General features: G+C 37.1%; 1 long non-coding RNA gene across 3 annotated transcripts in view; it reads left to right on the top strand.

Moving 5' to 3' along the window:
- Positions 1-12,092, top strand: part of LOC109547171 (uncharacterized) — a 143,040-nt gene extending 130,948 nt beyond the window's left edge. For all 3 annotated transcript variants that reach the window (XR_012324320.1, XR_012324321.1, XR_012324319.1), the window contains one exon: positions 11,177-12,092. This is a non-coding gene — a long non-coding RNA (uncharacterized lncRNA). The remainder of the gene's footprint in view (positions 1-11,176) is intronic.
- The last annotated feature ends 3,344 nt before the right edge of the window (positions 12,093-15,436 follow it).

A 15,436-nucleotide genomic window follows, 5' to 3' on the forward strand; every position in this document is an offset into this window, starting at 1 on the left:
TAGAATTAAAATATTTGATAGAACTTTAAAAAGGAATCAATGAGAATTAGGTGTTAATAAATGTTAATTAAGCTAATTTGAAATAGGGAGAGCTATTTTCAATTTTGGGGTAATGTCTGAACTTGGAAAAAACCCAAAATGTCAACTTGACCTTAACAGAAACTTGGCAATACAGACGAGCTCATCTGGATCTTGTAAGGTTCCAGCAATTCAGGAACAATCAGATATTCCAAATTGAGAGAAACTGAAATCCAGTCCAGAATTAGGCTAATTGAGAATGAGGTGTGAAAGTGAAAAGTGTTTTGGATGTTCCTATTTGCTGAAACTTAAGAGGCATGGGAATCAAATGAACACTGAAAGTAACTTTCTTGAATAAAGCAGACGTGTCTGCTTTATTCAAGAGTAGAGTTAATCTTTCAACTTGAAATCAGGTATCTTATTTATTTACAGGGGGATTTACAGTCCTGTTGCCCTGGCTTTCAGGTGCACTTGAGGAAAACACCCTATGAAGTGTCCAGTTTGTATGTTGTCTATAAATTTTATATTCCTTTAAATGCAAAGTCCTTGTAGTTTGTAAGTCATTTTATGTTAAACTCTGCAAACATTCATTTCATTGCTGTTCAGTGCCAAGTTTGGGGCTTTCTGGAAGCATGACATAGAGAGTCAGAGAGAAAAGCAGCTGGTTTGGAAAATGATAAGTCCAAAGCAGAAAATGATTTAGCCTTAATAACTAGGGCTTTCTGTTGAAAACATGAAACAAAGAAATATCTAGTTTGCTTCTCACCCGGTAGGAGCCGGGCTGGGTTAACGGACTATTTTATTTTTCGTTTACTTACAAGATAGTTATAACAATTGGCATGCATCTACCACTGTACTAGGCACTTCACCAATATTATCTTATTTCTATCCTGAAGCAAGCCTATAAGGTTCATACTATTATATAGTCACCATTTTGCAGTTAAGGAAACTCGAGAGGTAAAGTTATTGGCCCAGGATGCTCAGTTGACTAAATGTGAAGACAGCTTTCAAATCCAGACATTCTGGCTTTGTCTATGCCCTTATGTACCCATACCCTGCTCTCTGAATCAGAAATAAAAATTTAACAGAAGCAGCTAAATCTAGCACCAGGAGCCAGAAGATGAGGACATCCCAAATGCTCAGACAACCTGAGGGATCAAAACCTGAGAAATCAGTTTTACTGTGAGAGCCAAGAGTGTGTGACCAGAACCTAAAAGGAGAGGAGAAGGACAGAAATCAGTCAGGACTGGAAAATGAAATAGTAGCAAAGTAATGGGAGCCCAGTGGAATGGCTGAGAAAGGATTTGCAATATCTACATACTGTGTTAGGACTCCTAGCCACTGGATCATGGGTGGATGGGTTAATTTAAAGTAACAAAGCAGGTCTTGAGAAACACTTCCCCCTGTGAATTTATCTCATTCCCTTTCCTCAGCCTTCTAGGGCACAGTAAGAGTATAGAACAAGAGGAAAAACAGATGGAATGTACCAACTTAATTCATTTCCTCTAACATTTTGAAAATTACTATTCATTCTTTATACACTCTTCTCACTAATAATTGCTTCCTTTTTATTACTAGGAGCATTCATTTGGTAAAGGCAACTCTTGGCTCTGAGATACTGTTATGTTCAGGATCGAAACAAGAGCCAGGTAACATATTATTCTTATCACAAACAAGGTATGGGAAAATGGATCTGAGACAGGTTGGGACTGGAACTTGTGACCCAGTGCTTGCACCTGGACACATGTCTCCTCAAGCAATAAAATACAAAGAAACTATAAGGGACTAAAAATAACTGCATACATGCGCAGTTGGGCAAATTTTGGACAAAAAGACACAAAGAGATCAAAAACCCAACTGCCACTTCTGAAGAGCCAGGAGCAAAACAAGGGTGTTGGGAGCAAAAGCAGGGTATCACATATGCCCCCTGCACACAAACCACCACCAAAGGGGTAGGCAAGCCATCTAAGCACCCCTCCGGCCTGACCCCTGGACCTGCCGCTACCCTCAGTCCATATAAGGAAGCAGCCTGCTGCCCGCCTTGGACAGCCAGCAAGCAAGGGAACCTGTTTCTTGTTCTTGCTCTTCCCTCCTGCAGCAGGAGGCCCAATAAAGCCTTGCCTGAATTTCTTTTTTTTTTTTTTGGCGGTACGCGGGCCTCTCACTGTTGTGGCCTCTCCCGTTGCGGAGCACAGGCTCCGGACGCGCAGGCTCAGCGGCCATGGCTCACGGGCCCAGCCGCTCCGTGGCATGTGGGATCCTCCCGGACCGGGGCACGAACCCGTGTCCCCTGCATCGGCAGGCGGGCTCTCAACCACTGCACCACCAGGGAAGCCCCGCCTGAATTTCTTGTCTGGCCTCTTATCAATTTCTATTGATTAAGGAGGCCAAGAACCCTGGTTGGTAACAGATCTAAAATTCTCAGTCTTGTAATATGTGAACACAAATACCATCACCAGGTAAATTATATTTGATACGTAAACCAGCTGGAAGGTGGGTATCTAGGTCTGCTTATACCATTCTCTTTATTTTTATATAACGTTAAAATAAAAGCAATTAGGCAACTAACTTTGGTGACTTGAACATAATCTTTAATTGGCACCTCTCCTCCAGATTCTCCCTGAAATTGGGAAAGGTATATAAAAATATCGGGAAGTCTATTTTAGTCTGTAAACCAGGAAACTGAAAAGTACATGCAAGGAACTCCTTCAGTATCTGAAATGGACACTACTAGTACATCCTTAGCTAGAAGTGAAGGAATATGTGGTGAAAGTGGTCCACACAGTAGGTTATTGTATATTTGGGGAACAATTTCACTTTACCAATATCCTTGAGAAAGCTATAGATAAAAGAGCAAAGATTTTTTTAAAAAGTATGTTTACTCCATGCATGGCATACTCATGGGGCAGTAGTCTTGCTGAAAGAGTGACCATTTAACCTAGAGAGAAAGTGGCCCAGCTAGTTGCCCGCAACACACTTATCAGGACCTCCTTCAGCAAAGAGATGCTGCTCTATAGTAAAAAAAAAAGCCTCTAGAAGGAACACTTCCTCCTTCCATATTCTTTCCATATGACACCTTGATGTCCAAATTGGCAAAGTTAAATCACAACAAATCAAACATTTTCCTTCTCTCTTTAACTGCCCCCTGGCCTGGGAGATTCTACCAGAAATACACAGTCTTTTTGGAGAACCCATCCCAATTCACAAGACTGCATGAGCACAGATCTGCCTCTGTAAAGATGTACAAAGAGAAAAAAATCACTAGGATGAGAAATGCTTCAGCAGTTCAAGAGAATCAATCTGAGGAATGAGAAATAACTATCCTTTGAAATGATGTTTCTGCAAGATAGAAGGTAGGATGTTAGAAAATCTTTTATTTTCAGCAAGGCAGAAGACATTGCTAGAGGAAGACAGGCTCAAAGAGGGAAATTATGACATCAGGAAGGATAATTGCATGGAAAGGGAAAACATGATTGCAAAATTCTAAAAAGCAATAGAAGCAGCAAGACTCAATGGGAATACTGAAGACAAGTGGAACAATGAAATAAAAAACATAGAGTTTTATTTTTTTAACATAACTCATAGACAAAAGGGTGGCAGCATGAGATTAATAAGGAAAAAATGAGACATGGAGGAACTATTGATTCATTAGTTTATCAACACAGTTAACAAATATTTTTTGATCACCCACTATTTGAAGGCACTGTTGCAAGCACAGGTGATAGAATGATGAGCAATACAATGTTCTTGCCTCACAGGGGTTAAATTATAGTGAGTGGTACTGATAACAATCACGTAGCAAATAAATGTATAATGAAAGGTTGGGTAGTGTCAAATGCTATGAAAAACAACCAAAGCAAGGTAGGGTATAGAGCATGATAATGGGGTTGCCAGAGAGGTCCTCTTTGAGGTGAGATTTGAGCAGATAATGCAAAAATGTAAGAGGGTGAACAATGTAAAGAGCACTGCAGGCAGAGTTTAGCAAGTTCAAAGACCATGAGCAAGGATGAGTATGTGTGTATTCAAGTAGATATAGTGGAATGACCAAGGGTAGAATGCTAGAAAAGAAAGTCAGAGAGCTAGTAAATAGCAGATAATTTAGGTTCTAGAAGATCACAGAAGGAGTTTGGATTTATCACAAGAGTAAGGTGAAGCCACTGGAGGGTTTTAAGCAGGTAAGTAACTCAGCTTATATTTTAAAGAGATAATGTTTGAAATAAGAAAATATACATGTATCTGCTTTAGCTTCTTTTTTAAAAAGAGAAGTGAAAGTATAAATCAGAGCTAAAGAAATTGCTTACCTATGGCAACTGAGTGGAAGGAAACAGGGTAGAAAAAGGGAAGGAGGTAACATGTCCCCGTGAGATTTTTACATGTTCATAAATGAAAACAAAGGAGCCAAGCTATAGTCCAGTAAACAACATAAGTGGTCTTGAAAAGGGGGCCTGGGAGAAATGATCTAAGTAACTCTTGAACATGTATTTTGAACACATGCTTTGAATTTAAAAACAAAATCATGACAAATTTCTGACTCTTCTTAATAGATCTGTGCCCAGAAGTAATGAAAATGTCTGTGTCTTGGCTTTGTAAGCTTTCCACTCCCATTCATTCAATCCACAGGGTTATTGCTCAGAGCTATTGGTGTACACCTGTAAGCTAGTCCCTTGAAGCTTAATTTGAACGATGATACAGCAGTGATATCATGGACTTCAGAAGACGACAGATAAGGTTTTAAATTTCAAATTTGCTCTTTGTTAGCTCTTGGCATTGGGCAGATCACTTAATCTCTTTGACTGTGGTTTTCCCCATCAGTAAAGTGAACAATAACAAAATCTAATTGACTGGAATATAGTGAAAATTAAATGACATAATTAGGCAAAGAGTGCCGAGCATGCACTCTCTATCCTAAAAGAAAGGCAAGCAAGCCTCCATCTTGTTAGAATGGTTTAGGATAGCCAATGTTAAACTATGAATGACTACATTCTATACACATGATTGAAGGCTAAACTCAAGAACCAAGTAGCAGGAATTAAGTTTGAAATATAATCTAATATCAAGTCAATTAATATAGGATTTATTGGGGGGATTTCATGTAAGTTAGAGAAGTTACCTCCTTGGTGATGATGAAACCTCTGTAATCCATAATTAAATATAATAAGTGTTGAATATTTCCTTCACTTAAGACTGAAAAGCCAATTATATGGACTTCAGTAGCTTTTGGTCTTGACACAAAAATAAAGAAAAGTAACAATAAGAAAATACATATCCTTAATCATCTTTAGCTTCACTCACATCTTTGATTTTCCAACATTGGAGTAAATGTGAATATAGAATGAAGCAGTGTTTTTTCTTACTGATCCTAGTTATTAGGATGCTTTAAGATTGACTCTGTTTTTGCTATTGAATAGTTGCTTATAAAAACTAAATTTTATTCTGTCTTTTCCTAAATTTAATGTAAGCTCTATTAATAATACTCCTTGTAACATTATAAAGAAAATGAAAAAAATGCACATTTAAGCATGATTTGAGAAATGCAATGACATTATGAGCTACAAGGCAATAGCTTTAAAAATTACTATTCATTTCAAAACAATACCACATAATTATTTCCCTGCCCTGTCCACAGTCTTGTGTTAATATTTTAGACTCAGATGAAGAGTCCAAAATATATTTGGAATATATATTCCAGCATATTTGGAATTTTTGCATGAAAATTAGGAGGCATTTTAAATCAGTGGGGAATGGAAGAATAATAAAATGCATGCTGTTAGGATATTGACTATTTAGAAGAAAATAAAGTTTGAATACTAATCATCATATATAAAAATGAAATCTAGATGGACTAAAAATTCAAACAATATTTGGAAGAAAACATACAGAAATGTCTTAATAATATTGAAGTAGAAGAGTATCTTTGAGGTGATGCACCAAACCCAGAAGGCATCTAGATATAACATGATAGACTTGACTCTATAGACATTATCAATTTTGTATAGTGAAAGATGCCATAAATGACAAGCAATGAAAGATTGGAAAACAATATAAAAAAACTTCAACAAAGCAATACGGGTGTGAACAACTGAATAGAAAAGTGGGGAAATAATACAGACAATCCATAGAAAATAAGTAGAAATAGACAATAAACACATAAAATGATGTCCAGGCTTACTGACAAGGAAGGAACCCAACAAGCCTCACTAGTTGAATGGAAATGGTACACTCAAGAGCGCAGCTGGATTGGCTGGAGAAGCATTTTGTCCTTACATCAGAAACAGGCAGCTACACCTTTGGAGGAAATATTATCTTCAACTCCAATGCCTTCATGAAGCAACAGTGCTGGCCCAATGGGGGTCTTTGACTTACAGGTGTTCTTCTAAATTTCTAGGCCTGATTTACTGATAGCTCAGCTAAATTATTAAAACTTAGGACTTCCCTGGTGGTGCAGTGGTTAAGAATCCACCTGCCAATGCAGGGGACATGGGTTCGAGCCCTGGTCCGGGAAGATTCCACATGCCGTGGAGCAACTAAGCCCGTGCACCACAACTACTTTGTGTCACAACTACTGAAGCCTGCATGCCTAGAGCCCATGCTCTGCAACAAGAGAAGCCACCGCAACGAGAAGCACGCGCATTGTGAAGCACGCACACTGCAATGTAGAGTTGCCCCCGCTCGTCACAACTAGAGAAAGCCTGCACGCAGCAATGAAGACCCAAAGCAGCCAAAAATAAATAAATAAATAAAATTAAAAAAAAAATACTTAATCGTGTTCATTGGGTTGCTACTGGTATTCAGTCTTAGTGCTAGATATTTGTAAACAAAGGTGGATGTGGTTACTCAGTGTTCAGAACTCAAGGTAGTCTTAATAGCCCTGGCCAATACTATCCTTGATGAATCTTTTCACATTTTTACTAATTCTTGGGTTGTTGCCAATATCCCAGGTATCTGGTCTACCACTTGGAAGACCTCAGACTGGTGGATTAAAGGCACCCTTTTTTTTGAGCCATGAACTGTGGAAACAAATCTCAGCTGGCAGTCAGTTACTCATGTAGATGTCTGTGGTAAGGGCCCATTCTCTAATGAGACCAACTGGAATCAAGCTGCTGATCAGATGGCCACCATCACTACCTAAATTTATCATTAGACTGGACATGGCAATACCTCCACTTTCATAGACTGTTCATAAAGAATTGTATGTTTCTGATCTAGAAGTTATTACTTTACGCCAAACTTGTGACTCTTGCCAAAAGTTGACCCATCTGACGCACAAGTGGAATGACACATTGCAGGAGTCATTGCCTCTACCTTCTGGCAAATTGACTACATGGAATCTTTGATCCCTATCTTAAGGATATCTGTGATACTTCATGACTGTCACCACTTTTTCTGGTCGTAGGGTTGCTGTTCCAGTCCAATCAGTAAAATCTGGCCACCGAACTATGACTCTAAAATCTAAATTGTGCCGTGTTCCACTTTCCAAACCATCTACAGTTTGACAATGGTTTGCCTTTTGTCCTAAAGGCCACTGAAAAATAGGCTGATTATCAGGGTATTTGATGTACATTCATGGCCCTTATCATCTTCAGGCTGCTGGCATCATTGAGAGGTAGAATGCATTTTAAAAAACAATCATCTAAAAATTATTTCTGACTCTATCGACCTTGTCTCTTCCTGGTAAAACAGTGTGATCACTGAATGTGGCCATCTCAGAATGGGTTGATCTCCTCTTGCCTTCCTCCTGGGTAATGATCACAGGAAAGGGGAGGTGAAATATATAAAACTATTTTGAAAATTCAGGATTCTTCCCTGACTATTCCTGGGCATGATGTGTGTCTTTCTCCTACCAGTAACCTCAGGTAGGCCTGACTGGTTCACCCTCTGGGTGGCAGCCTGGCCAAAAGGGAAGCTAGGAGATTGAAACATAATTCTGTTTCAGTCACCTGGATTCTAGCAACATGGATCATGTGCAGGCATGCTTCAGGGCACTCTACATCACTTCTGGAGAATATGGGGCAAGGAAATGAAGCGCTTGTTGATGTTCACATACTGTTTGCTACATTGTGAGTAACAAAGCCCTTTATCTCTGAACTTGGAGTCTCGTGTCTCCTACCAGCATCCATGGAAAAGTAACAGACTAATATAATAGCTTGTAAGAAAAGTAAAATCAAATCCTAGACTGGCACACACATGAGTCTGATGTTCACTAAAAGTTGAAAAGCACTGAATTTGGTTGTGAAACAAAAGAGATTAAATATCCCCTGGAAACACAAACTATGCCTATTTTTTTGATCACTCCAACGCACCTGGTTTGTTTTACAAAGTTTGTGCTGCTTAAATGTCAATGAACTGAATTATACAGGAAGCCATTATTTTAAAAGGAATACGTGCATTACAGTGTAGGATTGCAGGTACACACATACTTTTTGATTCATTCAATATAAAATATATGCATATCCAAGAGAAATATCTTCCTGTTCTATAAGCCATTATAACTACATTTGGTACAATGTTAGTTTTAGTTTTCATTATCAGGGAGTTGTTAAATTATATTTAATGATAACATTGGATTCAAGAAAAAATTTCCCATATTAGTTTAAAAATTAGCCCTTAGATATCACATCATCATTTTTTGTATATCATAAAACCATTTTATTAAATAGTGAGCTTTACTGAAAGATTTCTAGTTAAATTAAAAGAACTAAGGAAATGGATTTTCATAGCAAACTGTCAACTCAAGGATAGCTTTATCTGAACTTCTTATATTCTACTTTTCATTTTCAACTTTTTTTTTCCCTAGCTGGTTCTGTGTTAATCCAGTGAGACTCAAAAATGTCAACTCACCATTTATCTCCAAAAGAGAAAATATCCTTTCCTAATACTGCAATGAATGCCATCACTAAAGATGAAATTTCATCATAAGTGTCTACAAAAAGAGACAAAAAGATCATAATAAAAATTGTAGGTCTTTTTTGTGTGATAAGGTAACATTTGAGAATGTTCATTGGTGCTGTCTTTGGCTGACAAAAGTAATTAATTCCAGCATGCATCTACCTAGTAGAATACAAAAGTTACTTGAAAGTGTGTGTGTGTGTGTGTGTGTGTGTGCGCGCGCGCGCGCACGTGCATGAGATGAATTTAAGCTTCCTGTGTAGAAAATGTGAGTCAGAGTAAAGCAATGGATTTCCTTTGCTTCTTTAATCCTCAACCACAGTAACATTTTCTAAATTGCAGGTCTCTATATTTTTAGGCTACCATAATCACTACAGTGTTAAATCCAGAGTTTTGCATACACACTTACATTTCACCTTCCAAATTAAGTTTGAATTAAGTTTTGAATAAATTTTGAATTAAATTTCATCAGTTTTGACTGATGAAAATATAATCAAAGTTATATGAGCTAGACCATATTGTATGTATTTTATGGGAAGCCTTTATACTTCTAATACAACTCTAGTTTAAGTGATGGGGAATATTTCATTTCATAGGGATATCCCATGCATAATTTTCACAATATGCTGCTTTATCTGATGTTATCTCAATTCATTTTTTCCCCAGTGAAATCTAATATCAGAACCTTGAACTAAGGCAGGGAGACAGTCCAATGTAATAAAAAGTTATCTAAACTCTTTTGTTACAACTGTACTTCTCCCAGTGCTCCCATTTAGTCACCAGTTGTAACATGCTTGTTGTAAATTTCAGGGTTTTTTTAAGTCTTGGTTTGAAAGTACCAGGAAGTTCAAATCTCATGAGTTAATTTCATATCCTGCCATAGTAAATGGAATCCTGTATTGAATCTCTTACATACAAGAAAGGTCAGTTTCACTGTAAATATCATTTCTGCATTGAAACAAGACATTGCTTAGCTACTGGCACATGTGGTTTTTCACTTACAGACTTCCCTAGAATAGTTTGAGTCTTAAAGTTGAGTTCTCTTTAGTATGAATTGTGATCCAGGAACAAGAGATCTAGGTAGGTGACTCTTTTAATCAAGAGTCAGAGAGCTCTGAGGAATGAATTCAGCCTCTGTTACCTCAGAGCTGTGTGGTCTACAGCAAATTACTCAGTATCTTTGATCTTGAGTTTCCCCATTTACTGAATGAGGATTTAAGGTCATTGTGAGAATTATAGGAGATAAATTACCTGACAAATAGTAAGCACTAAATAAATGACTGCTATCATTATGTGTCATTCCCACTTTAGTTTCTTCTATTCACTCCAACCAACACACTCTTATTCCCTTGGTACCTAAAGAAATCTTACCTCTCTTATAAGGTGTACCTCAAATTCAACTTTTCTTTTGAAACTTCTCAAAATGTCCTGAGGTGGAGGTGATTTCTCTACCACCCGAAGCTCTTCAATACCTCTTGTAGGTAAAAGTAAAGTGAAAAGGAATCATTATCTTCTTTAAAGTTCTCTGTCACACTGTTATTTTCCTAATTACATACTTGATTGTTAAAATCCACATATTAACCATAGGAGCACTGAGAGCAGTACATAGCACTGAGAGCAGAGATTCATGTAAGATTTATTTAATATGTGTTAAGACAATGGATATGTGAGTGAGTGTACGAAACCTGGGTCTCCTTTTTTAAAATTTATTTATTTAATTTATTTATTAAAAAAAATTTTTTTTTTTTGCTGTGTTGTGTTCGTTGCTGTGTGTGGGCTTTCTCTAGTTGTTGCAAGCAGGGGTTACTCTTCATTGCAATTTAATATATTTATTTTAAAAAAAAAGATTACATCTAGTAGAAAGGAATCCAAGTTGCAAAGGAAGAATGAAAACTGTCACTGTTTGCAGATGACATGATACTATACACAGAAAATCTTAAAGATGCCACCAGAAAACTACTAGAGCTTATCAATAAATTCAGTAAAGTTGCAGGATACAAAATTAATATATAGAAATCTGTTGCATTTCTGTATACTAACAATGAACTATCAGAAAGAGAAATTAAAGAAACAATTCCATTTACTGTAAGAGGGAAGAACACATCTGACTCCATATTGGATGTTTCTTTTACTTTAACCTTTGTATTTTAGTGCTTTTGCTACAAGTTAGTCACTAAAGGGATGCTGCCTATAGCTTAAAGTATACATAATGGCCTATTTCCGGGAACCCTGCCTCCTATGCCTGAGCTTAAACTAAAATACCTTTGTTTAGCTCACAGGAAACATCCTGACCAGGCCCACCTATGCATGGCTGCAGGAAAGAAGAAATTAACATCCACCCCCTCCAGAGTCTGGCTGGAACTAGGAAATATTTGCAACATCTTATTGCCTTTTTTTTTTACTTTATCTCCTCACTTCCCCCTCTTTGCTCTATGAAAGAAACTAGCATACAAACCCAGGCAAGATGGTTTTTTGGAACACTAGTCTACCATCTTCTCTGCTGGCTTTCTGAATAAAGTTGCTATTCCTTGCCCAACAACTTGTCTCTTGATTTGATTGGCCTGTCATGTGGCGAGCAGTACGAGCTTGGGACTCAGTAAGATTACCAGTGCATCAAAATGAATGAAATGCCTAGGATTAAATCTACCTAAGGAGGTGAAAGATCTGTACTCAGAAAACTATAAGACACTGATGAAAGAAATTGAAGATGACACAAACTGTTGGTGGGAATGTAAATTGGTGCAGCCACTGTGAAAAACAGTATGGAGGATTCTCAAAAAACTAAAAATGGAACTACCATATGACCCAGCAATTCCACTCCTGGGTATATATCCAAAACAAACAAAAAAATGAAAACACTAATTTGAAAAGATACATACACTCCAATGTTCATAGCAGCATTATTTACAATTACCAAGATATGGAAGCAGACTAAGTGACCATTAACAGATGGGTGAATAAAGAAGATGTGGTATATATATACAATGGAATACTACTCAGCCATAAAAAATGAAGTTTTGCCACCTGCAACAACATGGATGGATTTGGAGAGTATTATGCTAAGTGAAATGAGACAGAAAAAAAATACTGTATGATATCACTTATATGTGGAATTTTAAAAAGAAAACTAGTGAATATAACAAAAAGGAAACAGACTCACAGATATAGAAAACAAACTAGTGGTTACCAGTGGGGAAAGGGAAGTGGTGGGGGCAATATAGGGATAGGGGATTAAGGCATACAAACTACTAGGTATAAAATAAGCTACAAGGATATATTATACGACACGGGGAATATAGCCAATATTTTATAATAACTATAAATGAAGTATAACCTTTAAAAATTGTGAATCCCTATGTTGTACACCTGTAATTTCTATAATATTGTACATCAACTGTATCTCAATTAAGAAAAATTACATTCCTGGTGAAGGTTGAAACTGCAGTTAGGTATTAAATCTAGGTTTGGTATCATGGGCTTTAGCATAAGCGATGCCATTTTGGGCCTGTGTTGTTGTTGTTTTAACAGATATAATATTTTAAAATAAAATTAGCAGGAGTGAAAATATATTTCCTTTTTCACTCCAGAATATCTCCTATTCAAGAGCACCATTCAAAGCACATAGAAACCATATAAAAGACTTATTAATTGATGGATTGGTTTGCTCTTTCAGCCCCAGATGAACACACAAAGAAATCATTTATTTTTAACCTTAGTCTCAAGCATTAGTATCAGACGTTTTCCATTTATTTCCTTAAATATATAAAACTGTCATCAAAATTGTGATAAAATACTTATTTCCCTTTGTTTCTTTTCCAGGAACACTTCTTTCACTTCCATGTCCCTTATCTTTAGTTGGGGGAGGGGTGGTCAGGGAGGAAGAGGTCATGAAGGTTTCCTCAAAGACTAATGAAACATGAAGGATGAATAAATGTTTCCTGGACAGAGGAGGAGGTGAATGAAGACTTATAGGAGTCTTTGGGGGAGAGCTTGATTTTGTGATGAGAACCTGAGAGATGATGTAACCAAACTGGCAAGAGAGAAAACTCTAGCCTCAAGGGTTTAATTTATCCTTGTGAACATTTGAAGAAGAATATCTTTTCACAGAAAATTTCCCAAGCACATCTTTCAAAAATTGTGTTGAATTATTTCCATTTCCAAGGAAACTTCTGGAAGAATTTCATCTTAACAGGTATTGCATCAGTGTTTTTCAAAGACCCAAGACTGTGTGTATGGCATTTGGAATTAAGCAATGCTGCCCTCTAGAGGACTCTAAGGTGCATCTGACTCGTAACCGTCAGGAAAGAACTGGGACAGAGAAAAAGGGGCTCTCCCACATCTTCTTATGTGCTTAGGCCCTTAAAAATGTAGTTTGGGAAAGAAACTGACCATGGGCATAGCATTGGTTTTCATAAGGTATAGCACTATGGATGGACGTGTGTGTCCAAAGGGATCCAAACTTGGGTGAAAAGCAATTAACCCTTAAGACATGTGTGTCCCCTTTAATAGCCTGCCTCTAACACCCCCATTACCACCACTCCAGGGACTCCTTGAGGTCACACTGAGAAGACAACTCTTTAAATCAATCCTTTTCTCAGATCTCTTTGCTTTTCATAAGTCATTGGTAAAGACTGCCCTCATCAAATGTTGTTTTTTTTTTCTGTCTCAGGATAACTTTACAAAACTCAGGATATTTGTATTTTCTGTTCTGATTCAAATGCTCTTATCTTGGGTCTTGGCATGGCAGACTTCTACGCCATGTCCTCAAAGAAGTCTTCCCTAAACATTCTGGATAAACTAACCACCACTACCTGCTGACCTAGACATTTCTCTTTGATTCCTATGATCCTTTTTTATTTTATTCTTAACATGAGCTCGTATTAGTTTACATGTTTATTGTCTGAATATAGCAACATATTTAGTCCCATGAAGGCAGAAAAATTCTGTATATTTCTATAACCAAGGGCCTAGGACAGAATGTAGTATGTTTTGGGCTAGTACTGTCCAATAGCATTTTCTGCAATGATGAAATGTCCTATATTTACACAGTTTAGTAGGACAGCCACCTGACATATGTGCCTACTGAGCCCTTCAAATGTGGTTAGTGAGACCGAGGAGCTGAATTTCAATTGTATTCTGTTTTGATTAATTTAAATTTACTCATATGCACTTAGCAGCTACAGTATCAGACAGTGTAGTACTGGCTTTCAAAACAATTTGCTTAATGGATTAGTTAATAATTAGCAAAAATACTGTGCATATATTTCCTATACGTCTTTACCTCTGTTATCAGTATTCTTTCATAACTGTATTTGTTTATCTCTATATATTTTGTCAATCTTTAACTTGCCTTCAGAAGAAATAAGGATTTCCTAAGAAGTTGACTCCCCCAAATCAGTTTTTCCCTTTCACTTCTGCCCACCCTCCATATTTATGGAATTTATTCAAGGAAGCAAATTTCTAAAAATTAGTGGTGCTACCTCCATAATTTTTACCCTGGAGAATAAAAACAGGACAAAAATTTTAATTATCTTTTTTGCATCAAGTAGTACCATATGGAGGAACACTAAGGACTGCCTGTGGCAAAAGATCAATGTTTCAGAATAAAAAAAGAAAAAGAATTAGTATATAAGAAGTCTGTATTCTTTATTTTTCGTAATTTCATTAAAACTTTAGTTCTATAATCTATGATCCTGATCTTTCATATATGTTTGCTTTGAAAACAAGGCTTTTCACACGTAGTCTCACTGTCAGGTGAGTATTTGTAAAAGCTTTACAGATTTGTTTCCTAGAGTAAGCCAGTTTTCATGAATGCCAAATGGTAAGGTTATAACTTGAGGCTGCATTTAGAAAGGACAGAGATTAATTCTATACCAGAGGAGAAGAGATTGTCTCGAGAGAGGTAGAGGCTACCTGTAATACATATATCCTCATTTGCTTTCTGTGCGTTGAAGTCCAAGAATGGAATGGCATGTTAGGATGAGGAACCATTGCCCTTATCCCTATGTGGAACTCCCAAAAGAGCTCAACTTGTAAAGTATCTCTCTTTACCAAAAGCTGCAGTTCAGCAAAGGTGAGCAAAAAGAGGGGCTTTAGATCCTGTGACATAAAGAATTGTGTTGAAAAAAGCCTTTAGGTTGATTTATGTTTCAAGAAATCTGAATGCTTGCCTCACTGTTTTTAAAGAGACCAATTAATTTATTGAGTGTGTCAACAAGAAGTTATATTAGTAACATTTTACTAAAATATACTGTGAAAAGTACACGGCTCTCATTCTTGGTCAGATAGAGATGGATGTGAAAGATTTTCATTGCCTGGTAATAAGAAGAAATATAAGTCAAAATAAAAATCGTACTGTTCTATGGGGATAGTGAAAAGTGATAAATGCAAAGAAACCCTGATAAACCAAATTCTCAAAGAGGAGCAAGCTGTCACAGAAGAGCACATTGCCTATGAGCAACTTCTGTGCACGACGGTGGATGCACATGACAGGTGGATGCCCTATCTGTGAGAGCTGGAATTGACATGTATA

This window comes from Tursiops truncatus, chromosome 11, assembly GCF_011762595.2.
Source record: "Tursiops truncatus isolate mTurTru1 chromosome 11, mTurTru1.mat.Y, whole genome shotgun sequence".
NCBI classification, from domain to species: Eukaryota; Metazoa; Chordata; class Mammalia; order Artiodactyla; family Delphinidae; genus Tursiops; species Tursiops truncatus.